The 24,824-nt window shown below is 44.3% G+C and overlaps 1 long non-coding RNA gene across 2 annotated transcripts in view; it reads left to right on the plus strand.

Moving 5' to 3' along the window:
• Positions 1 to 13,870: 13,870 nt before the first annotated feature.
• The window catches only part of LOC129532915 (uncharacterized), an 87,734-nt gene continuing 76,780 nt past the window's right edge, over positions 13,871 to 24,824 (plus strand). For both annotated transcript variants that reach the window (XR_008678850.2, XR_010133206.1), the window contains exon 1: positions 13,871 to 13,944. This is a non-coding gene — a long non-coding RNA (uncharacterized lncRNA). The remainder of the gene's footprint in view (positions 13,945 to 24,824) is intronic.

Here is a 24,824-nt window from a genome sequence, read left to right on the forward strand (position 1 = left end):
GGAGAGCAGGGAACATGTTTCCAGTTTCTAAATATCACTACCCTGCACTCCTAGGAGTGTCGGCTGAAATGCTTACACTGCTTGAGAGATATTCAATACTGGACTAAAGGAGGTCTGTGAGTTACTGTAGAAATAACCCAGTTCTAGAACACTCCATGATTGTTAGTTACAGGGAAGAGGCCAGAGATGGGAGCCTGCTAAACTCATCCTTCCATAAATGTTAAAATCCCTATCATCCCAACCAGAAAGGAATTCACTGTGGGAGCAGATTCCCATTGGCCTCTACAGAACATAGCTAGTCCTGTTTCCTCTATTCAGCATCTGGGGAGTCATGCCACCTTGTTTTGGATTATCCCATAGACCCATCAGTGGGGCCTCAGAGTTTTAAACTCTGTATATTTCTGGGATCTTGCCATTGGCTGTGGCTTGGCAGCTAGTTAGGTGAGCACTCAAGGTGATGGTGTACCAACTACAGCTCTTTTCATAGCGTGAACCTCTCCTGAGGCTTTAAAAAGTTTCCTGTCCTAACTATCACAAGGACAAAAAAACACTGCATGTTCTCACTCACAGGTGGAAACTGAACAATGAGAACACTTGGACACAGGAAGGGGAACATCACACACCAGGGCCTGTTGTGGGGTGGGGGGAGGGATAGCATTAGGAGATATACCTAATGTAAATGATGAGTTAATGGGTGCAGCACACCAACATGGCACATGTATACATAGGTAACAAACCTGCACATTGTGCACAGGCACCCTAGAACTTAAAGTATAAACAAAAGCAAAAAAAAAAAAAAAGTATGCTGTCCTCTGCCATTTTATATTGTTAAAGGAGCATCTCACAGAGACCTTCATTTCCAAAGACAAATGTGCACTGATGATCAAGAACATTTTCTTACACTGATATACCTGGTCCCTCTCAATTTTTACTCTACCTGGTCTTGAGCATAACATGTTGGTGATATGCTTGTCATATTAGGGTCCTCCACTAATAAGACATGAGAATCTTAGGCTTTTAGCCTCTGGTGATCTGTTGGTTTCTGGAATCTTTCTTGGTCTTACCTAGCTTATGATGAACCTTCTCACTCCCCTCATCTTCTGTGAATATAACATAGACACAGAGACAGTAAAAAGTCTTTTTGAAAAGTATTTGTGAAGAGACCAATTTCCTCTAAGCACCATGATCCCACATGGTCAGATAAATGAGGGTTATGTGTCGCCTCATAAATCCTCACAGCAGTTGATGTTTGTTCCACAGTGGGATTTCTGCTTTGGCTGCTTTTAGCCAACCTGTCTTGAGAATCCTGACCTAGGAGAAGGCTGGAGTTTGCTGGCCTGTAGAGAGGGCCTCAGAGGAGCCTGTTTTCTCAAGTTTTCTTGCATGGGCACATGAGTCTTCATAAGTCAACTTGAATAAAGCTAATTGCCCTGCTAGCTCTGTATGTAACTAAGTTCTATCTGCACTAGGGTTCTGAGGTGTGTTAAGTGACCTTGGACAAACACAATCATATTGCTTCGTTCTTCTGATTGTGATGAGCCAGGTTGATATTTTGGAACACTTGGGAGGAATATTAATTCTTCTGTGTTATAGAACCCTTTACATTTCCTCATGCCATCTTGTAGAGGTCCTACTCAAGTTTGAAACATTATACATGGAATAGCCATTTTCGAAGCATGACTCTGCATTGGGACTTGAGTCTGCCCTCATTCCTTTTCTTAGGTTTTTGAAGGAGAACCTCACTTTTGAGTTCACTCATACATTTTAGCACTAATGATAAACCATATGTTCGGCTTCTGTTTGGAGGTCATTTTTCTCTTATCCCTGATTATACCCTGCCTGTTCCCTATTGAAATGACCCTGGCATCATTACTGTGGCCTCATGAAAATCTTCCTCTGAATAGGACTGGAGAATTTTGTGTATATAGTCCAGATTCTTGGCCATAAAGAGCTCTTGGTCAACTTTCCTGTCGGCCTGCTCCAGAAGAAAAACGTGGAGCCACCTGATCTATAGAGGGGGACATGGAAAATGAGGTATATGCCTGCAAATAACTTCTCCAGGGTCACCTTAATTTTTCATGAGTCAACTTCATACGAATTGATGTTCTTGCTGTTCATTAGCTGGGATCAGGCAAATACATTGTGACCATGGCATTTGAGAAATGTGACATTGATACATCAAGATCTTGCCCTTTAAAAGGAGATGGCCTTCCCTTTTATTTTCCTGCGCTCCTCATTAAGACTGAAACCAAGCATGAACTCTTGTGTGAATGCATGGCAGTGGGAAAGCAGGAGTGTAGCTTGCATGTTCTTGCAGGTGCATTGCTGGTACACTTTCTCTAAGAGGTATTGCATTGGCTATAACATCTCACAAATATCCTCCCATTTAGGAGTCTCACCTACCTTTGTGTAGGGAGAAGATAGTCCTGAAGGTGGAACAAGGGTGTTCATAACCACTAGCTCAGAGACCTGTTTATGGGTAAGTCTACCTTGGTCCCTCTAGAGCACCAATTCTCATGTGCCCAGTATGCATGGTCTTCAGCCACCTGCGACGCTGGTATGGAAGATGGTCAGCATTAGCCTATGAGTCTCCATATCTGGGAGAAGATGTGTGCTTAGACAGGTAGAGAGGTTTGTCTTCTTCCTTCCTTCCTTTGGATCTCCATTACAGTCCTAATATGTCCTTTACCTACATATTGCCTGACTGCTCTGATCAAGAGATTTCTTGATGCATACTTGATTTTCTATATCTCCTCCTCTTGTTCCAAAAATGAAACGATCCTAGGACAAAAATTCAATACAGGCTTGAAAAGCAAATTGATCTTCTGGAGCAGAAATCCTGCTGTGTCATCCCACTATTGCTTGGTGTGAACAAGCCTGAGTTCGCTCAGCCTTTCTTTGCCTTAAGTACCAGAAGCTGAAAAACATCTCAGTATTATGCCTTCAGTTGACACACCTGTACATGGAGAGACACATCTTCGACTGTCTGGGTTAATCTAGGTATTCTTACTACCATCAATAGTAGAGAAGTAAAGAACAGTGAAGTAAAACTTTGGGATTGTGTGGATGATGCCCAGGACTGAGACTGGAATGTGTTCCAACTGAGACTGGAAATGTAGTGCAGATGAGCACTTCGGGTATGGCAGGATCATTTGGAAGAACCATGTTAGCATGTTTATAACACAAACATAAACATAAACTTACTAGTTAGAAATCCTCAAGGATTTCTAGTGTGTTCAGATTCTATTCTCTAGGGCTTATGTTAGATTTTATAGGCTGAGATCTTGTTCCCTAACTGGAAGGCAGCATCTGCCTCTTTCCACTTGAACTCTGGCAGGAGGTTTGTTCCATTGCATGTGGTTCTGAGTTGTTCAGTCTAATGGAAGAAGCACTAGAGAAGAGCTCAGAACATTTGGTTTTAAAGCAGCATCGTCAATATCTTTGAGTCCAACAGTCAAATTCAAATATACTCCAAGAATGTTACGAAGTTGCTGTTGGGAAGCATGGCAAACTGATACAGTGAAAAAGAGAAATTCTTGACTCAGGTGTTGACCACTTTAAATCTCAGGTAAGAGGCATTCACCTGAGGAGTATTGGAAATTCTCTCACCTGCAGAGGCTTGCTAGGTTTGTGCTTGTTTCCATGTGAAGAGCCATAAGTTATAACCCTCCTCATACCGTGCGTGGAGACAGGCCAAGCTCAGATCAACACATACCTATGTAGGGATGGGATGAGCAGGAAGATCTAAGTTGGAAGCATGAGAAAAGTTATGGGGTCAGGAGAAGTGTGGGTTTGTATGCTACTCTGTGGAATCTCAATCCTCTGTCCTCCAAAGAGTTTCTAATTCTCATTGTCTTGTGGTCTTTGTGTGATTGCCATTATCTTTCATACCAGTGGTGTGGAAAAGTGGTCAATGTTAGCCTGAGTCTCCCTATCTGAGCTGGTCTGGTTCTTATTCCTTTGATTCCCCAAGATAGTCCCAATGCCTCCTTTTAACTAAATATTCACTGACTACTCTGACCAAGAGATATTTAGGTGCATATCTGCCTTTTATGTATTTCCTTATATTGCCCCCGATACAGTTTGGATATCCCTTCCAAATCTCATGCTGATATAATCCCAATGTTGGATAGTAGGGCCTGGTAGGAGGTGTTTGGGTCATGGAAGTGGGTCCCTCATGACTTGGTGCTGTCCTCACCATAGTTCTCATGACAGCTAGTCATTCGAGTATGTGGCACCTCCCCCTTGCCTTTCTTCTGCTTGTACCATACGACTTGCAAGCTTCCCCTTTGTCTTCCACTGTAAGTAAAATCTTCCTGAGGCCTCTCCAGAAGCAGATACCAGCGCTATTCTTGCCATACATCCTGTAGAACTGTGAGACAGTTAAATCTCTTTTCTTACAAATTACCAAGTTTAGGTATTTATAGCAATGCAAGATATGGCCTGACACCACCCCTAAAATGATATTCTGGGACAAAAATTCACTATAAGCTTAAATCTTGCAGAGCAGAAACCCTAATTCTTGGTTATCCCACAGTTACTTGGTGGGAACATGTCTGATCTCCCCTCAGCCTTTCTTTGCAAGCACCAGGGTTTGGAAAACAATCTCAACTATACCTGTATTTCACACACTTGTGCGTGTAGACACACATCTCCAACTGTCTTGGTGGCTGATCTAGGCATTCTGACCACCACCTCTACAGAAGTAAAGAACAGTGAAGGAAGAATCTGGGATGGTGTGGATGATGTCCAGGACTGAGACTGAAGTACGTGTTTAACTGAGATTGCTCATTTTTAGTATCTTCCCAATCAGGTTGTGTGGGCTCATTTGGAAAAACCAGTTTACCATGTTCATAACACCAATGTTGTAACTGAGAACACAAATCCTCCTTGTGGACTTCTAACTAGCAAGTGTTAATCTCTATGGCTTATGTTGGATTTTTAAGGCTGACACTTGATCTCTAACTGGAAGGCTGTATTTCCTTTATTCCACTCAAGCTCTGGAAGGAGATCTGTTCCATTGCATGTGGTTCCGAGTTGTCTTGCGGTTCAAGCACTAAGGAGCACAGAGCATTTGGTTTTACAGTGGTGGCATGGGTACTTTTGAGGCCCAAACTCAACATTCTTGGAGTATATTTGAATTCAAGTTGCTGGCCTAAAATATCACCTATAGGAAGCATGGCAAATTGATACCATGGAAAAGGATTATTCTTGACTCAGGTTAACCGCTTAAATTTCAGGTATGAGACATTCACCTAAGGGGTGTCACCTGGGCATTGTCTTGGAGGCCACAGCAGCCTTCCATGAAAACTCCTGCAGAGGCTTGGTAGGTTTGTGCTTGTTTCCACCTGAAGAGCTATAACTTTTGTAACACTCCTCATGTGTTTTGGAGACATGCCAAGCCCAGATCAACAATACCTAGGTAGGGATGGGATGAACAGGAAGATCTGGGTTGGAAATATGAGCAAATTAAGGGGTTAGGAGATGAAGTGAGGCTTTGTATGCTGCTCCATGGAAGCTGAAGCCTCTGTAGTTTAAAGGGTTTCTCATTCTCTCTCCCTCCTGTGGTCTTTGAGGGATTTGCCATTGCCTGCCATGCTAGTGGCATAGAAAGTGGTCAATATTAGTCTGTGAGTCTCCCTATCTGAGAGGACTCCTAACCACGTGGGTAGAGGTGTCTCATTCTCATTCCTTTGATTCTGCATGGTAGTCCCAATGCCTCTTTTCAACTAAATATTCACTGACAACTCTGACAAAGAGATCTTGAGATGTATATTTGCTTTTTATATTTCCCTATATTGCCCTGATACAGTTTGGATATCACCACCAAATCTCAAGTTGAGATGTAATCTTTGACGTTGGATGATGGGGCCTGGTGGGTGGTATTTGGGTCATGGAAGTGGAACCCTCATGGCTTGGTGCTGTCCTCACCATTGTGAGCTCTCACAAGATGCAGTCATTCAAAAGTGTGTGGTACCTCCCCCTTGCCTTTCTTTTGCTTTTGCTATGTGACATGCAAGCTCCCCCTTTGCCTCCATAAGCATAAGCTTCCTGAGGCCTCCCAGAAGCAGATGCCAGTGCTGTGCTTCCCTAACAGCCTGCAGAACCATGAGATGATTAAACCTCTTTTCTTAAGAATTACCCAGTCTTAGGTATGTATTTATAGCAGTGTAAGAATGGCCTGATACAGCCCTTATAATAATAATCTGGGACAAAAATCTAATAAAAGCGTAAATAATCTTGTGGAGCAGAAATTCTAATGCTGTTACCCCACAGTTGCTTGGTGGGAACACGTCTGATTCCTCTCGACCTTTCTTTGCCGTAAGTGCTAGAGTCTGAAGAAAAAATAAATCTCTTATGCCTGCATTTCACACACTTGTGCATATTGGAGACACATCTCCAGCTGTCTTGGTGGTTAATTCTTACCATCTCTTGTAGTGGGGAGGTGGAGGACAGCAGTGAAGCCACGAGAGTTTGGGGTGGTGTGGATGATACCCAGGACTGACACTGAAATGCGTGTTTGAATAACTGAGATCGCTCATCTGCCAGGTCTTTCCAGGGTCAGTTTGTGGGCTCATTTGGAAAAACCAACTTACCATGTTAATGCCAACATAACTGACAACACACTAGAAATCCTTCTTGTGGATTACTAGTAAGTTTTATTCTCTGGGGATTATATTGGATTTTATAGGCAGAGACTTGATCTCTAACTAGAAGACTGCATTTTTCTTTTTCCACTTGAGCTCTGGAAGGAGATTTGCTGCATTTCATGTGATTCTGAGTTCAGTCTTGTGGAAGAATCACTAGAGAAGAGCGTAGAGCATTTGGTTTTAAAGCAGCAGCATCAATATCTTTGAGTTCAAACCTCAAATTCAAGTATACTCCAAGAATGTTAAGTTGCTGGCCTAAAATATCACCTGTAGGAAGCATGACAAACCAACACCATGGAAAAGGATCATTCTTCACTTTTGTTGGCCATTATAATCTCACGTAAGAGGTATTCACCCAAGGACTGTTACCTGGTCATGGTCTTGGAGGCCACAGTGGCCTTTGGCAGTTCTCGTCTTAACTGCAGAGAATTGCTAGCTTCTGTGTTTGCTTTCACCTAAGGAGTCATTACTTGGAACATAGGCCCCACACTGTGGAGATACGCCAAGCCCAGATCACCACATATATATAGGTAGTGATGGGGATGAGCAGGAAGATCCAGGTAGAAAGGAGTTTTTGGTGTGCCAAGTGGAACCTGAAATAATTCGATCAAACATAAGTTTCTAGATCTTTCAAAGCTGTGTGCTGAGGGAGATGAAGTGGGAATGGGAAGTTGAGGTGCTTTCTTCTGATTCTTGAGTGTGCTGAGCTTCATATTATGGCTATTTAAGAACTAACAGAAGTGTCTAGAGATGGAGTCGGGCTTGGCAGGCTGCTCTGTGCAAGTGCAACCCTCTGTACTCCAGAGGATTTCTAATTAGATTCTATCTCCTTTGTATGTGCATGATCTCAGAGGCTCCAGCTTATTCCTGATCCATAAGTGATCAGAAATACTCTACCTGCTGTAGAGCTTGTTTTTAACCTGTAAAATATGCAAACCAAAACATTTCATCTGCTCTTGGGTGGTGGCACAACATCGCAGGGTCTTTTTGGTGAATGAATGGGTGTGTGCAGACCTATCTCTGGGTTCCTACCTGTATTCAAAAGGATGCATGATCCTGCGTGGCTGGCACCATCCATCAGGGACAATAGGCTTTCAGGGGTAGGTACAATGCTTGAAAATGGACATGACCTTTCCTTCACAGCTCTTGGCTCATGGTTGTGATACTGGGCACTGCCTGCATCTCTGAGAAAAAAGTTTCTCCAGCTTGATCCTGTACGATGGGGCCTTTTGGCGCTGTATTTGGTTAGGTTTTTAGGTCAATTCTCAGTTCCCTTTTCAGGCCTTTTTCAATTGATGATTCTCAGAGTCGGGGAGATGGTTTGGACATCTTATCAGGATCTGAGCAAATAGCATGAGTGAGGCTACTTCTGTGTCTTACCCAGAGCTTTGCTTCTAATCCCAACATTCCAGTGGAATGTGGTCTGTCCCATAACAGTTGAAATTCTTTGACCACTTTTGGTTGGAAATTTTTGAACAATGTGCATTTCTTTGAATTGAAGTTCTTTAGTATAAAAGGGGAGAAGGTGATGGCCTGGGGTGCTTTTTCTTATACATTTAAGGGGTACAGTGCAATTTTGTTACAAGTATAGTGATAACCTGTGCTTCTAGGGTATCCATCTCCCCAATAATGTGCATATTATCCATTAGTTTTTCATGATCCACTCCCATTACCCCTTGACCCGTCACCCCATGACCCTTCTGAGTCTCCAGTGTTTGTAATTTCACACCCTATGTCCATATGTACACATTATGTAGCTCCCATTTACAAGTGAGAACAGGTATTTGACTTGCTGTTTCTCAGTTGTTTCACTTAAGATAATGGCCTCCTAGAGTGCTCTTGGTGGGAGGTTTTAATTTTGGATTCGTTTGGTTCCATGGGCCACCTGTATATCTTACACCTACTTCCTGCGATTTCAGACAATCTTGCTAAGAACATTGAAAAAATGGATTTAATTGAACGGAGTTCATAATATGCACTTCCCCTAGAGACTGTAAAACAAGTCCCACCTTTATTCTTGATAGAAGTAATTGGGCATTTTCAAATGGATGAATCATGCCAGTAGAAGAACAGTTAAGATTCTTATCTGAAGTGAGACCCGAGTATCTGCATATGGATATCCTAAATTCAGATCCTGAGACTTATGTTTGAGGTAGAAAGCTTGTGAAAGTGACTCCAGGAAACATGAAGGAGTAATGAAGACAGGGTAGGAAGAGCAGCCAGAACTGGGAGAGCATTGAAGAGGTCACCTCTATGCTGTGTGCAACTCAGTCTCCCTGGGAATCCTCTAAAAAGCCACATGGAAAATGATGCCCCAGAATCTCATTCCTAGGATTGCCTACCACATCCGTCCTACATCTTTAAGGGTAGTATTATTTTCGTACTGCAGATGTGTACCTTGGTGCTTGAGGCTGATGGGCCTTGGGAGTTTTTAGAGCGCCAGTACAGTGAGAATTTTGATAGACTCAGCAGTTCTACCTGAAGTGTGATATATATTTTGGCAACTAAACTATCCTGCTTCAGTAACGAGTGGTAACCCATGTTGGGATCTTATTAGGGCCAGGTGAGGCTTGGGGCTAAGAGCCTGATGGCACCTCCTCAGGGTCCTGCTGAGAGTTGCCCAGCATCCAGTGAGCAGCTCTACACTGGCAGGTGCTTCTCAGGTTTTATCCTGAATGTTCTCATTCTTTCAGGCTGCTTCATCTATGCAGGATAATTCCACAGCCTGGGGGCAGGAATCTAGCACCGATCCAGAGACTGAGTCCACGGTAAGGATAACTCACTGTAAGCTGCCGGTGCTGTGAGGCCTGTACCTAACCCCAACCTCTAACCTTCAGCTTCATTTGGGCTGGAAGTGACCGTGTGTGGTGAGAGCTGAAAACAAAACCCTTCCTTTATGACTGGACGAGGAACAGCTGCCTTGTCAGTGTCACTAGGGCTGCTCCACTGCTTATCTAAGGTTAAGGAGAACTAAAAATGGGATGTCCTGCACATCTGGACCTCATGGACTCTAGAGTAAAGCCAGACACTCCTTTCATGCCTGGAGACTGTTGTGACTTCAGTGTTAATTATGTGACCCATGCTCACATGGAGTGGCTATCTGATTCTGTTTCTTCCCCACAGACTGTTCAGCAGAACACATTCTCCTGAGTGATTTTTCACCTTGAAAGGAACAAGTAGTTCCATCCAGTGATTTAAACCTGCTCTGGCAGTTTCTCAGAAAGGTCAATGATAGATGTGACAGCTTTAACTCACCCAGAGGTGGTGAAGGACTGAGCGCACAATGCATGGTGCTGGAAACCTTTGCTTTTCTTACGGCTTGTGCAAACCATTGAAATGTGCTGTTCCACAAAGTCTGGCTGCAGTGCTGATTGCGGTCATGTCAGCAGCTTTGCTGCACAAGAAAGGCTCAGTAGTCTTGAATCCAGGAATACTGTGTCTGACTCCATGCCCATCACCAGGGTGTGAAAGTGCTTGGCTGTCTGGTTCCTGGGGCCCAAGAGTGAACCAAAGGGCTCTCGTGATGTGGAAGCAGCTGCTGGTCTTGGTTTCCAGGTCTTAGCTATTTTCAGGTTCTGGGGAAGTGTTTCACAGAGCCTGGAAGTTGGCTGCCACAGGGGAGGGTGGAGGAAGCTTCGAGCAGTGTGTCAGGACAACTATCCTGGGTGCTGGGTGAGGAATGTTCTGCCTCGTGGGGGCTATGCTGACTTTACAGATCACGAACAGCAGGGACCTTGTGGCCCACTCTGAAATGGGATCCTCTCTAGGATGGAGAATTTAAGCACCCAGTTATCTAAGTCCACCTAGTTAGGAAAGAATGCCGTTTTTAAGATGTCTGACTTGTATTTGAAACAATCTGCTTATTATATATTTCTACCTTAGCTGGTGGTAGAATCTAGTGTGGAAATGGCCTGGGCCTAGAGCAAACTTGGAAATTTTGATTTAGCTTCCTTCGTTGAAAATCTGTTCTCTTTTGTTTGAATCTGTATCTTTTAAGGCATTTCTACTTGACACATTTGACAAATAAATGACTACTCTAAATTTTTGCAATATCTCTACCCTGGAATGCTAAGATTCATTACAATTTTCTTTGCCTGCCTTTCTTGATCCAGGGTTGCCAGAGAAACAGATCTGAGGGCTTCTATATAAAATATAAGGAAAAACAAAGGCGATTCTGGATTTCCATGAATGTTGAAACTAAATTTGACAGGTGCTATATTTTGTATGGTGTTACAAATGACTTAGGAGCTCAAATCAACTTTCTTGCAGTTTTAGAAATCAGAAGTTTGAAATAGGTTTCATTTAGAGAAAACATGTTAGCAAGGTTGTATTTCTGGCTGCTTCAGAGATCACTTTCCTCACTTTAGACCCCATGTAAAACATGACTTGTGGCTTCTTAGTTAATCCTCAGTCAGGCCCTTAGTTGGTGTTGAGTCAGCACCATACTCTGATTTTTTTCTTCTGACTCTTGCCTCCAATTCTCTCTTTGTCTTCCTCTTTATCATGTTAGGCTAAGATTACCCTGGGTTTGGCCAGGGGGCCCACTGTAAGCAAGGTGATTAAAGTCAGCTGACTACAAACCAATGCCTTGTGTCCTAATTAACCCTTGCTGTGTAGCATGTATTCACAGGTTCCGAGGATGGGGACATGGGCATTAGAGGACTGTCTCTGGCCACTTTCCTTGGTACTTCACCTGGAAGTGATGCTGTGAACACCAGAGGACAATGGTGAATCGGTGACTGGGTGGCAATAGCAGCTTCTAATGGGATAGGATTGAGCTGGTCACTTAGCGGTGACCAAGGCTCAATCCTGATGGGGGGAACCTGCAGGAGCCATGAATACTGCATGCAGAATATCTGTCTTGGGGCTAAGAGTCTGTTACCCACCAACTCTGTTGAAGCTTCCCCTTGACCTAGGGTAACACTTTCCCCTGAGCTACTGAGCTATGACTCTCCATGAAAACCACGGACCCAGAGGGTGAGGATGTGGCCTGGAGCAGCCCAGTCATTCAGGTAGAATGGGATACAACCTGGGTCTCCCTCTCTCAGCAGAAGACAGGCAAGCTCAGTACCTACTGCAGCAAGGAGCTCCCCACTCCATCTTCCTGTGGATGGGGACTTTCTCCTCCTAGGGAGAGCTGCTCATATACCCCCGTATCTCATTCACCCTTGTCTTTATCTGTCTCCGGCAATGTCTGTTTCCATTAAATATCTCAGGATGCAGAAAGTGAGAAAGGTTAATGTGGCAACTGCTGTAGAAATGTGCAAAACTCATTGGGGGTATAATGCAGGTTATCGGTTAGACTGCCAAATGGAGCATATTGTATGTCACCTATTGCTTTTTCATTGCCACATACCATACCTTGTTTGAGAACAAATACGATCTAAACTATTACATTTTGTTAAGGTATGCTTTTGTCCTGTATTTGAGCTTCTAAGAACAGTTGGCATCCCATTTGAATTTGAGCAACTACAGCTCTAGTTGTGAAGAATTTTTCTCCTCATCCAACATCGTAGATTTTTCTGCTCCCTCAGATTGTGACTCCAGCCAAAAAGAACTCTGGCTTCCAAGTAAAATTTGGGGGACTGAGAAGGAAGAATGAACTGATGTGCACCCTTTCTCTTGCCTGCAGTTCTTGGCAGGCCTACGCCACATCCCTGAATTTCCCATATCCGATGCTGTCTGCCCTTGGAAGGTGCTGGCTGGTGTTTGGTTTTAACTGTGCTACCCTCTGCAGGTGGCTTTTTACTTCAATTACCTCAGCCTTTCCACACAGCCTAGGTTGTCCTTTGACCCTTGTATGACTGACACTGCTGTTCTGTCTGTGCACATGATGGTCATTGTCAAATGAGTATTTGGAATGTTCCTGGTCAGGTTTCTCACCACTGATCACCTCTGCTGGAGATTTGCTCTGCTTTACACACAGGGAGGTTCCACTGGATGTGGATGGCATGGGCACTGACTCCAGGCGTGGGCCTGGCTCACTGCAGTCTGTTCCCCTGGGCTCTAGGTCTGTGGTGTTCAGACTTCTCTGTCATGGGCTCCTTTTGCTGCGTTGTGGGGTGGAGGTTATGAGGCCAGAAAAATATCCATGCTGCAGGACTGGCAGTCCCATCTCAATGTTTCCCTCCTCCTGATGACAGTATGCTGAGCCCCCCTGGTCTTGGCAATGTGTCCTCTTTATGTACCAGCTGATGCCCTTCAATCTATTCACCCCAAGAAAGAAGAGGTATCTGGCTAGCCAGGGAAACTTGGTTTCATGTTTTTCTAGGATGCCAACTAAGGTCCCTAGAGTTGTAGCCTCAGGACAAATGTCACACAGTGTGTGCTATGGCAGCTGTGGCAGGTCCGTTCCCCTTGTGATGTCTTTTGTAAAAGTGGATGGAGAGACGACTTAAACTTGTTCTATCTGCAAGTCCATCATACAGCCCCACAAGTGCAGAGTCCTGCCAAGATGCCAAAATCAGCTGTTAGATGCACCTGGATTCTGGGAGGTGGCATGGCAAGCTTCACTGCTGACCAGACCAAACTAAAACCCTGCATATTCTAACTCTTAGTGCTCACAAAAGCCAAATGTAGGTAGTCCAGAATTCTCAACTTAATCTGGATTAAAATGATATTGTGTTTGGTAAGGATGATGTAGTCATAAATATCCTAAATCAGTAATGCAGAGAACTGTTCAATTCACCACTGCTTTTCTTCGTGGTGATGTCTGTAAGTCACACAATTGGATGAGCTGTCTGAGCAGAGGGGGGGTCTATAGATGAAGCTCATGTCTTGGGTTGTGGAGGGCACCCTGAACCCAAATGCCTAAAAGTCCTGTACCTCTCAGCTTGCATTTTGGGGTCGAGGTGAAGTATATTTGATATAAGACAATACTCTATCTCCTTATCCTCCTGTTGGCCTTGGTATTTTCCTCTAATCATCACGAAGTCTCCAGGTGATCTTCTGCCATTCATTCCAGTATTTCTCAGGTTTATGATAAACTGTATGCTGGCTGCAAATTTTCATCTGTGTTAAGACTTCAGGGTGCTCCTTTGTTTGTCTAATGTCTGCTCCCTTATCTTGAAAGGTATCAATTCTATGTAAGTCAGTTTCTTTACCTTATTTTTAATAATTTTCTATGTTGAGTAAAGCTTAAAGGGACGGTGCCCTTTAAATCACTAGGACTTTATAGTTCTATGTGTTACTGTTGCTACACAACAGTGTCCTCTTGGTAGGAAACGTCTATCAAGGATCACTTTTGTACTCTAACCGGCTTGAGGCAGGGGAAACTGCGTTTGCAGGCAGGCAGGTAACTTAAAGTAATTTATGCTAAATTGAGGAAAAACACCAAGGTCGTGGGGGCAGGGAACCTGAGTTCAATCTGTGCTGACTTCCCAAAGCTGCATCAAAAGGAAAACACCTGGGTCTGGGGTCAGGGAACCTAGGTCCCATTAACCACTTCCTAAAGCTAAACCCAAGGGAAAACCCCATCTCCCCCACAAGAGTAGCAAAGGATCCAAGGCTATTCTCCCTCCATCTTCCCCTGTCCACCACGTGGCAGACGAAAGGAAGTGTCCTGGCTTGGATGCAGGTTATGCACGGACCATCTGTTTATCTGCAGAGGGTGCCAGTTCACCTCAGCCCTTAATTAGCCATGGACCAAATCCTTTATCCAGATAAGGGGTAACAGATGGGGACCTCAAAAGGAGAACTTAAAACCCAGAGAACTTTGTAACCCGGCTCTTGTGCCACTTGCTGAGGCCCACTCCCACCCCATGGATGCTTTCTCACTTTGATACTGGCTTTTGCTGTATCGTTTTTGTTTCATTCGTTTGTTACTTTGCTTCTGTGTTGTGTTCAAAACGCCAAGGACCTGGACAGTTCACTCAAGGCCCTCCTTCCAGTAACAGGCTGAGGGGACATTCACCAAGGTTGAAGGTTTTGACATACATCTGTGTTTTCTCTGAAGCTGTTAGGATTCAGGTACTGCTCCTGAAATTTTCGTCAAGCCATCTGAACACTAGAAGCTTGGGGTTGGATGTTCCCTGTAGTTTCTCTGGATGCCATTGGCACCAATAAAAGTTGTTACAGACAGGGGACAAATGGGATGATGGTCATTGTGGACAATGCTGTGCCTTCTCTGGGCACCCAGGACGACTCTGGTGGAAAGGCATTGATCTCTGGAACCTTTACAGTCCCACATGCTTGCACTGCTGTGGTGACCCGACCCTGTCCCCAAACTGACAGCCAGCTCTGTATCACCGTATTGTAGGTGGGGGAGGCAGCTATTGGTCATGTCTTGCAGGTATTCTCTCTGATCTGGCTTTTTCTCAGAGATCCTTTCCTGCTGCTGTTGGGTCACAGCCCCCCTGAAGGTTGGCTACAGTAAGCAAGCAGCAAGAAGTCTGCCCCTTATAAGGAATTAGTGTATTGTCTGAGTGGCTGACCCTGAAAGAAGCATCGTTGGGCAGCAGAGCTGCAAGAAGATGCAGGTCCACTCATCCTTCATGCTGAGAAACAGTTCTGTGAACCCAGGGAGCTCCTGGGCTGGGGATTCTGAGGACTCAGGCGTCTTGGTTACTCTGCCAGTGATGCTGGTGAGGATGCAGCCAGGGGACCCACTGAGGTGTGTTGGTCCTTGGGGATAAGTCTGAGTCCGGGGTGCTCTGTGGTGAGTACTTCCTGCTCCAGAGGTGAGGCTGATGGAACCTGGACAGCTATGCAGAGGAGGATAGCAAGCTGCTCATCTCCATGGGGACCGATTTTTGAACTTGTATGTTCTTCCTGGTCTGTAGTAGGTATTCCATATCTTCCTTCCTTTAGGAAAGAGCAGTGAGCCTTTTTGTGTCAGGTTGGGCTCAGTTGATGATGAAATGGCCCAGACTTGATGATAGCCTCCCATTGGGGACTTAAACATAAAGTTGTTCTGACTTGATTTTCTACATGGATACCTGCTGGCACCTCATTGGTCCTGCAACAATTGGGGCAGGTTCAACTAGGTTCACCCTGGATTTTCATCTTCCTCACAACCTCACTTATTCTTGGATCCTATTGCTGGTGACTGTTGATCTTGATGTCCTGGCACATTGAGGGTGAAACTAAGTTATCTCCTGCTATAGGGTAAGAAAGTCCCACAGAGAAAACTAACTGGAAGTTGGGTCCTGCCCCATCTTGGTCTCTGAAATCTGTTTTTCAGTAGCAGACAAGAGTCCTATTTCTTAGTTTAAAGCTGGCGAAGGAATGGGCCTTTGGGACCTTTCAGCAGGAAGTAGGAGAGCAAGGAACACATCCCCAGTTCCTACACAGAGGCAGGAATCTACATCCCCAGAATGATGTAGGTCTTACTGCCCAAAACAGGTTTGTTTTTTGGTTTTTGCTTATTTTTTGTTTGAGACAGTCTTGCTCTGTCACCCAGGCTGGAGTGCCTTTGCACAATATCGGCTCTCTGCAACCTCCACCTCCTGGGTTCAAACAATTCTTGTGCCTCAGCCTCCCAAGTAGCTGGCAGTGCAGGTGCAGGCCACCATGACCAGCTATTTTTTTTTTAAATTTAATTTTATTATTATTATACTTTAAGTTTTAGGGTACATATTAACAATGTGCAGGTTAGTTACATATGTATACATGTGCCATGCTGGCGTGCTGCACCCATTAACTCGTCATTTAAGAGAGTCTTGCTCTGTCGCCCAGGCTGGAGTACAGTGGCTTGATCTCGGCTCACTGTAAGCTCTGCCTCCCGGGCTTATGCCATTCTTCTGCCTCAGCCTCCCAAGTAGCTGGGACTATAGGCGCCCACCACCAGGGTTTCACCATGTTGGCCAGGCTGGTCTTGAACTCCCGACTTTAGGTGATCCGCCCACCTCAGCCTCCCAAAGTACTGGGATTACAGGTGTGAGCCACCATGCCCAGCCTCAAAACAGTTTCCTGAATATTCCTATCAGAGGAGTCCATGGGAAGCAGATCCATGTTGGACTTTGAACACAGCTGGTTTTCATTGTTTCTACCAGTCTTGAGCATCTGGGGATTTCTTCCTAGGAGATGTGGCTGTGTTGGGAGAAGTGAGCTGATGTCATCTTGTCTTGGATCATCCCTTGGGCTTGTAGATGTAGCCTTAGAGTTCAAACTCTGTACATTACCTGACATATGACCTTGGCTGTTGGACCCCCCAACTAGTGAGAGATCTCTTAAGTCTCTTGTGTGACTCATGCACTAAAAAGAGCTGTCGTGGAATTGAATACCTTCTTGGGTGCTCCTCTGTCTCCGACACTTGGGACTCTGAAGGAACATTTCTTTAAAAGCTTAACCACTCATGCAGGGAAAAGTTAGCACTAGTGATGTTTCTCCTCTTTACATGGATTCAGCTGCTCTTCCTTCCCTTTCTCACCCTACCTTCTGATTATCATTGAAGGTACCTTGGTGACATAACTACAGCCTTAAAAGGACCCTCCCCTCAGTCTAGGGAGGATTTTGTGCTTTCATTTCATGTGAACAGTTTGCTGCTGCTTGAAATCCCTTGGTCAAAGAGAGCTGACGACCATTCCTCCTTGCCCATCTTGCATGAATATGACATCAATGATGAAAGAATGATCTCTTTGCAGAAGACTGAGATGAATTTCTGTCTTTGAGGACAAGAATCTTACATGCAAGTAGTGATGAAGGTCCTGTTTCTCCCCACAAAGTCTAAGTGTGTGGTTTCCTTCCTAGCTGGATGTCCTTTAGTAGCTGGTAGTGATTTCAGGTCCCAACCTGAGCGCTCAAGGTCATACTTGCTTTCCATTTACAGTATTTCAACACATTGAGTTGATATCTACAGTTTTTCAGCAGGTACAAGGGTTAAAGGGTATAGTCTAGGAAGAAAATTCTTTAATGAAACAAACCTGTTTCACTCAATATACCTACAACCCACAGAAAATTTCATGCACTAAAGAGAGCTGTAGTGGAATTGAACAACCCCTTGGGGGTTCCCTTATTTCTCATTGCCACTTGGGACTCTGGAAGGAAACTTCGTGGAAAGGTTAACCACTCCCACAAGGAAAAGATGGTCCTAGTGACAAGTTACTTATCTGTATCTCCACACAGGAGACTTAAGTGGTCTCTCACTAATGTAGTGGGATTGAACACCCCCTTGAGTGCTCTTCACATACATCTGCCCTGGACAGGCTGATTCAGGAATGGATTACAGCAGGAGGCAGCCTGAGGATGGGAGGGGCTGCCAAGAGGAGTCTGTATTTCCAAAACTTAAGAGAGCACATGGGTCCCCATGATTCATAAGTGAATAACGTTGATTTCTCTACCTCCCAATTAGCTGGATCCATCTCTATGTACTGTCCTGGGGTGGAAAGATACTAGCTTAAGTATCATCTGAACTTTAGATCTTTGTTCTTTGATTCTACTGCTTGTGACTAGTCCAGTTTTAAACCCTCAGAATAAGATGAGTACCTTTGCCTTGTATTGCAAGGGATTAATTCTAGGACCTTCAAGTGCTTAAGTCTCTTGTATAAAATGGCATGTAACCTGTGCACATAATCCTACATCCTTTAAGCTATCTCTGGATGACTTACAGTCCCTAATACACTTTGTATGTTTGAACATAGTTGCTTCATTTAGGGGATGAGGAGGGTATAGTTCCTGTGACGTCAGTGTATTCAGTACAGACATAACTATCCTAGACATAAATATGTAGTTAATGTAGGTGACAAGGGGAACAGTTCCTTTATCAACACATACAGACTGCTTTCATCTAGTGATCTGAGAGTTAACACTGACAAAGGCCCTGGCTGGTCTGTCTTGATAACTTTTGTGGGATAAGGATGATTACTGTATGGGGCCTACTGTGCCCATGGGGTAATATGACTAGCTTCATTGCGCTGTAGTGAGATGTCTGCTTAACATGAAGCTTCCAGAAGGATGTCAGAAGGATCATCCATCTACCTTGGAAGAACAGGTTTCTATTTCAGTTGTTAATGCTTTAGGGGGAGACTTGGCTGAGGATCTTCAACCAGGGATGTCTGAAGCCAATGTTCTGGCAAGAAAAATTGCTACAGGAAACTGTTGCTCTTCATCATGAAATTTTCTGGGGGTTGTAGGCATATATATTGAGTGACACAGGTTTGTTCCATTAAAGAATTTTCTTTCTAGACCATCCCCTTTAACCCTTGTACCTGCTGAAAAACTGCAGACGTCAACTTGATATTATGAAACACTTTAAATGGAAAGTGACAGTATGGTCTTGAGTGCTCAGGTTGGGACCTGGCATCACTTGATAGGAGAAAGTTCTGACATTTTCTGAAGGCTGTGCTCTAGGATGATGAGGTGGGAATGGGGAAGTTTAGACTGGGTCTGCCTTTCGCAGATCCTTGACCTGAAGCTCAGGAAGCTCATGGATGAGGAGCTGAGTTGTGTATGGGGAGAGAGTGAGGCTTGGCCTGCTGCTGTGGGGAAGCAAAACACCCTGCAGTCCAGAGGGCTTCAAATTTTTTCCTTTGTCTTTGGTATTTGTGTATTCACAAGGAATGCGGGTTGTTCCTGATCCACATGCAACCAATCAATTCTACCTGCTGGAGTGCTTGCCTTTAATTTATAATGCTATACTGGGTGGGTCTTCTGACTTGCAAGGTCTTTGAAGGAATGGGTGTGTGAAGGACCTGTCTTGGGCTCCTACCTCTACACTGAAGGATGTACCTCAGGGGCTTTGCATTTCAACAACCTTAATTCTGTCTCTCTGGCACAGGCCATCAGGGACTGTACATCATCAGGGACAAGCCCTGCATGAACGTTTGCAGGTGGACATTGCAAGTTGATTCTGCACAGCTCCTTGCTCGTGGTTAGCCTATGATACTGGGCACTGCCTGTGTCTCAGTTTCTCTCTCCTGACACCTGGTAATACAGCATCTTGGCTCTATTTTGTTCACAGATGTGTGCTCGGTGAGTTTTTCTCTTCAGCCATTGTTCAGCTCATGATTCTCAGGGGAGATCATCTGGACAATGTCCTGTATATTTGGGAATCACCATGAGTTAAGGCTCTTCCTGACCCTACCCTCAGCTTTGCTCTACATAGGAAAATGTTCTCATGCAATGCAGAGTTTTACAGCAATTTTCATTATTTTAGTTTTTTGTGTGTATGGGAGGCCAGGATGAGGACATGGGCATGGTACTGTCCACGGCTGTGTTGCTTTTACAAGGTGGCCTGGAGCAGGTTGCTGAGCTTCCCAGCCTCTGCTATGCTTGCACACACGTTCCGCAAGATGCCCGATGTTCCTGAGTGTTGGCTTCTGCAGGACAGTCTCAGCCCTTCTGCTATAGGGATCATCCAGATTCCATAGCTGAAGCATTCCACATGTATCTTATGGTGATCTTTACCTTCTCCCTTAGCCCCATGGATTCTCATGCAGGCTGACCTGGGAGGGGAAGTCTTTGCTTTTGAACCACCCAGGACTGGGTCAGATGAAACAGAGATGCATTTGAAAGCATGGGTCCTGCGTTCATTCAAACATCTCACCTTGGGTCTAGGTTAATACACCAATGATGTAACATAAATGATTCCAAAGCTACTTTGCTTTCATGTCACCAGCAGGTGCATATGTGGAGTTTGTGACATCATCCTGCCACCCCTCATGGTCACAGCCTAGGGTATCCTTTAGCTTGTCTGCCTGATGTTGTTCTTCCTTGCGTGTCATGAGTGGGTCCCTCTCCTCAGAGTACTTGAGAGAGGCCTTGTGAGATGCTCTCCCTCTGGATGTTACAGAGCATATTTTACATCTGATTTATCTCCAGACATGTCCACAGGCTGTGACATGAGCAGTTTTTATCTTGAGCCTGGTTTCTCAGATGTTCTCTTGAATATTCACACACCTAGGCTGTAAAATCTCTGGCTTCTCAATATATTGCCATGGGATCATTTCTCTGCCTTAGTCTTAGAGGTTCTTCCATCAGATAGTAAACAGATAGAAGCATCAGGTGTCAGCTGCGTTAATCTGTTGACTATTTCCCATTGGTGGTGGTGGCTCTGAGAATGAGGGCACAGAGGTTTCTGAACCACAAGTAAAAAGGGCATGGAGGTGACTCTGAACCTAAATGTCTGCAGTCCTGACCACTCTCCACCCTGCTCTAAGGGGCTGCTGCAATTGGGGTGGGTGAGTAAGTGAAATGCAGGCACTACTCCCTTTGGTTTACCTCTTTACTTCTGCAGCTTAGAGGCAGTAAGAACACACATGGCTAGGAAAGCAGTGCTTTGAGCAGTCGAGGTTATAGCTGCTCTCTTCCTCTGAGTGTTCTTTGTTGTAAAGATCCTTAAGTCTGTCCCTAGGTTTCTCCAAGTTGACTCAGTCATGCCCCTTACGGAGCCTGTGTCACTGGCTGTTTCCCCACCCAGAGAATGTGTGCTGCAGCTCTGAGGGCCTCCCATGAATCTCACACTTGATGCCTAAGGGAATGGTCTCAGGCATTGGCTGGTGGCTGTGATTCTGATAGCTGTGGTTGTTACCTTCCCGTAAGGTAAACAGTCAGTCTAATGAGATGGCAGCCCACCCTCCTGGATTCTGTCCTGTTTGTGCCTGTGCTGTTGGGCTAAGTACCTTCTCCCAGGCTGTGACAGCTGTCAGTCTGCTCCAACTTACTAAAGAAACTTTTACAGAGTTGGCTCTGTGCTGTTTCACGTGAAGTGACACCAATATGATAGGTGGTCAAAATTATGTCTTTGCAGTAATTGGTGACAACACAAGTTGGGATCTCATAAGGGCCAGTTTGGGGCCTGGAGCAAAGAGGCTTATGGAGCTTCCTAATGGGTCCTGATAGAATTGCCAGGCATCCAATGAGCTGCTCTGCGCTGACAGGTGCTTCCTTAGGTTCTATCCTGAACGTTGTTTCCTTCAAGCTGTACCATGTTGAGAGTAATTCTGTAGCTTGGAACGAGGAAAATTCTCAGCTCAGTTTCATAAAATAGGGTCTACTTGTAAAGACAAGTCATTTCAGGCTGTTGGCTTTGAGTTCTGTACCCAGCCTACCCTCTGGCCTGAAATTCCATCCAGCCTTGGCAGAGTGCAGTGCATGCAGAGAGCTGAAAATCAAATTTCTCCTTTCTGACTAGACAAGGGACAGCTGCCTTGTTAGTTTCAATAGAGCTGGTCCACCAACCCAATCCTTTTTGGGACCCAGCTTACCATGGGTGTTGAAGGCTAGGGAGCACTGAAGAAATGTGGTTTTCTCTTTCTACCTCCTAGACTACACAGGAAGATAATATATATACCTCCCTGATGCCTGGGAAGTGATGTTTCCTCAGTAGTAACTATGCAACCTGTATCCCCACGGAACTCTTCTCATTCTGTCTCTTCTCCCTGGATCATTCAGCAGGTCAGGGAGTCTCCTGAGTCACCGTTCACCAGCAAGTAGTTCCTTGTGACAGATTTAAGTATTCTGGCAGTTTCTCAAGTCGGTGGTAGGTGCAGAACTTTAAGCTCACCTAAAGGAGAAGGACTCGATGCAGAATACTTGGTGCTGGAGGCTTCTGCCTTTTTTTGTGGTGTCTGTGGTAATGTTTGAATGTTGTCCCAGAAAATTTACAGACAATGTTGATCATAGTTGGCCATAACACCACCTCCTCTGGGTAAGAAGGGCTCAGTGGTCTCCTATCAAAGGGGCAGGATTTTGACATCGTTCCCATCCCCATGGCGGGGGTGTGCTGGGCCTGCCAGGCCCCTGTGGGCACAAACCATAAGCCAGGGTTCTCTTTTAGATGTGGAAGCAGCTGGTGGTCTTGCTTTCCAGGTGTAGGATTCTTTCAGATTTGTAAGGTGGTAGTTTTGGGGGCAGGTGGTTCTGACAGCCGGGGGCAGAGGCTACCAAAAGGGAGGGTGGAGAATATTCAGAGCCATCTGTGAAAAAGACTCACTAATGGTCAGTCCTTAGTGAGAAATTATCAGCCTCTCCTGGTGCTATGCTGACCTGCAATTCATGAAGAGCAGGGAACCTCCTGGTCCATCTGAATGGGACCTTCCACATAGTTTAAGGTGGAGAGAATGACAGTGCTTTTGGTTGTTCTAGCCTGTCAGTCATGGGAGAGTGACATTTTGAAGACTATTTCCATCTCTTTTTGTTTGGAACAACTGATAAGCAACTGGTGTCATATCTGAACTGGTGATAGAATCAAGTGGGGAAGTTATTTGGGCAACAGAATACCTTGTAGAAAGTTCTAAATCATATATTTAGTACACTTCATAGAACACAAATAATCAGGACCTACTCTTGTAAATTTTAATCTGTCTTTCATGCCATTTGTGCCTATACATTTCCCATGTAAATTGAACAAACACATCTATTTATCACACTTAAATACTGAAATGCTCAGGATATACTATACGTTGCCTTTAATTTTGTTCTTCATTGATTCTCAGGGTAAGAATAGTTACGAAGACTCTTAGAGGAACTTTAAGGTGAACATCAGTGACTGACTCTGGATCCCCCTGACAAAAGAACATTAAGAATGTTGGACAGGTCTTGCATTTCTTTCTCTTTCTGCTGCACTAAATGGACATCAAGTTAGTGCTTAAGTAAAACAGGTTTTTTTTTTTAATTATTTAAGTTTTAGAGTACATGTGCACAATGTGCAGGTTTGTTGCATATGTATACATGTGCCATGTTGGTGTGCTGCACCCATTAACTCATCATTTAATATTAGGTATATCTCCTAATGCTATCCCTCCCCCATCCCCCCACCTCACAACAGGCCCCAGTGTGTGATGTTCCCCTTCCTGTGTCCGTGTGTTCTCATTGTTCAATTCCCACCTATGAGTGAAAACATGAGGTGTTTGGTTTTTTGTCCTTGTGATAGTTTGCTGAGAATGATGGTTTCCAGCTTTATCCAGGTCCCTACAAAGGGCATGAATTCATCCTTTTCTATGGCTGCATAGTATTCCATGGTGTATATGTGCCACATTTTCTTAATCCAGTCTATCATTGTTGGATATTTGGGTTGGTTCCAAGTCTTTGCTATTGTGAATAGTGACGCAATAAACATATGTGTGCATGTGTCTTTATAGCAGCATGATTTATAATCCTTTGGGTATATACCCAGTAATGGGATGGCTGGGTCAAATGGTATTTCTAGTTCTAGATCCCTGAGGAATCACCACACTGACTTCCACAATGGTTGAACTAGTTTACAGTCCCTCCAACAGTATATAAGTGTTCCTATTTCTCCACATCCTCTCCAGCACCTGTTGTTTCCTGACTTTTTAATGATTGCCATTCTAACAGGTGTGAGATGGTATCTCATTGTGGTTTTGATTTGCATTTCTCTGATGGCCAGTGATGATGAGCATTTTTTCATGTGTCTTTTGGCTGCATAAATGTCATCTTTTGAGAAGTGTCTTTTCATATCCTTCGCCTGCTTTTTGATGGGGTTGTTTGTTTTTTTTCTTGTAAATTTGTTTGAGTTCATTGTAGATTCTGGATATTAGCCCTTTGTCAGATGAGTAGGTTGCAAAAATTTTCTCCCATTTTGTATGTTGCCTGTTCACTCTGATGGTAGTTTCTTGTGCTGTGCAGAAGCTCTTTAGTTTAATTAGATCCCATTTGTCAATTTTGGCTTTTGTTGCCATTGCTTTTGGTGTTTTAGACATGAAGTCCTTGCCCGTGCCTATGTCCTGAATGGTATTGCCTAGGTTTTCTTCTAGGGCTTTTATGGTTTTAGGTCTAACATTTAAGTCTTTAATCCATCTTGAATTAATTTTTGTATAAGGTGTAAGGAAAAACTCTCAATGCATTAGGTATTGATGGGATGTATCTCAAAATAATAAGAGCTATCTATGACAAACCCACAGCCAATATCATACTGAATGGGCAAAAACTACAAGCATTCCCTTTGAAAACTGGCACAAGACAGGGATGCCCTCTCTCACCACTGCTATTCAACATAGTGTTGGAAGTTCTAGCCAGGGCAATCAGGCAGGAGAAGGAAATAAAGGGTATTCAATTAGGAAAAGAGGAAGTCAAATTGTCCCTGTTTGCAGATAACATGATTGTATATCTAGAAAACCCCATCATCTCAGCCCAAAATCTCCTTAAGCTGATAAGCAACTTCAGCAAAGTCTCAGGATACAAAATCAATGTGCAAAATTCACAAGCATTCTTATACACAAATAACAGAGAGCCAAATCATGAGTGAACTCCCATTCACAATTGCTTCAAAGAGAA

Source organism: Gorilla gorilla, chromosome 3, assembly GCF_029281585.2.
Source record: "Gorilla gorilla gorilla isolate KB3781 chromosome 3, NHGRI_mGorGor1-v2.1_pri, whole genome shotgun sequence".
NCBI classification, from domain to species: Eukaryota; Metazoa; Chordata; class Mammalia; order Primates; family Hominidae; genus Gorilla; species Gorilla gorilla.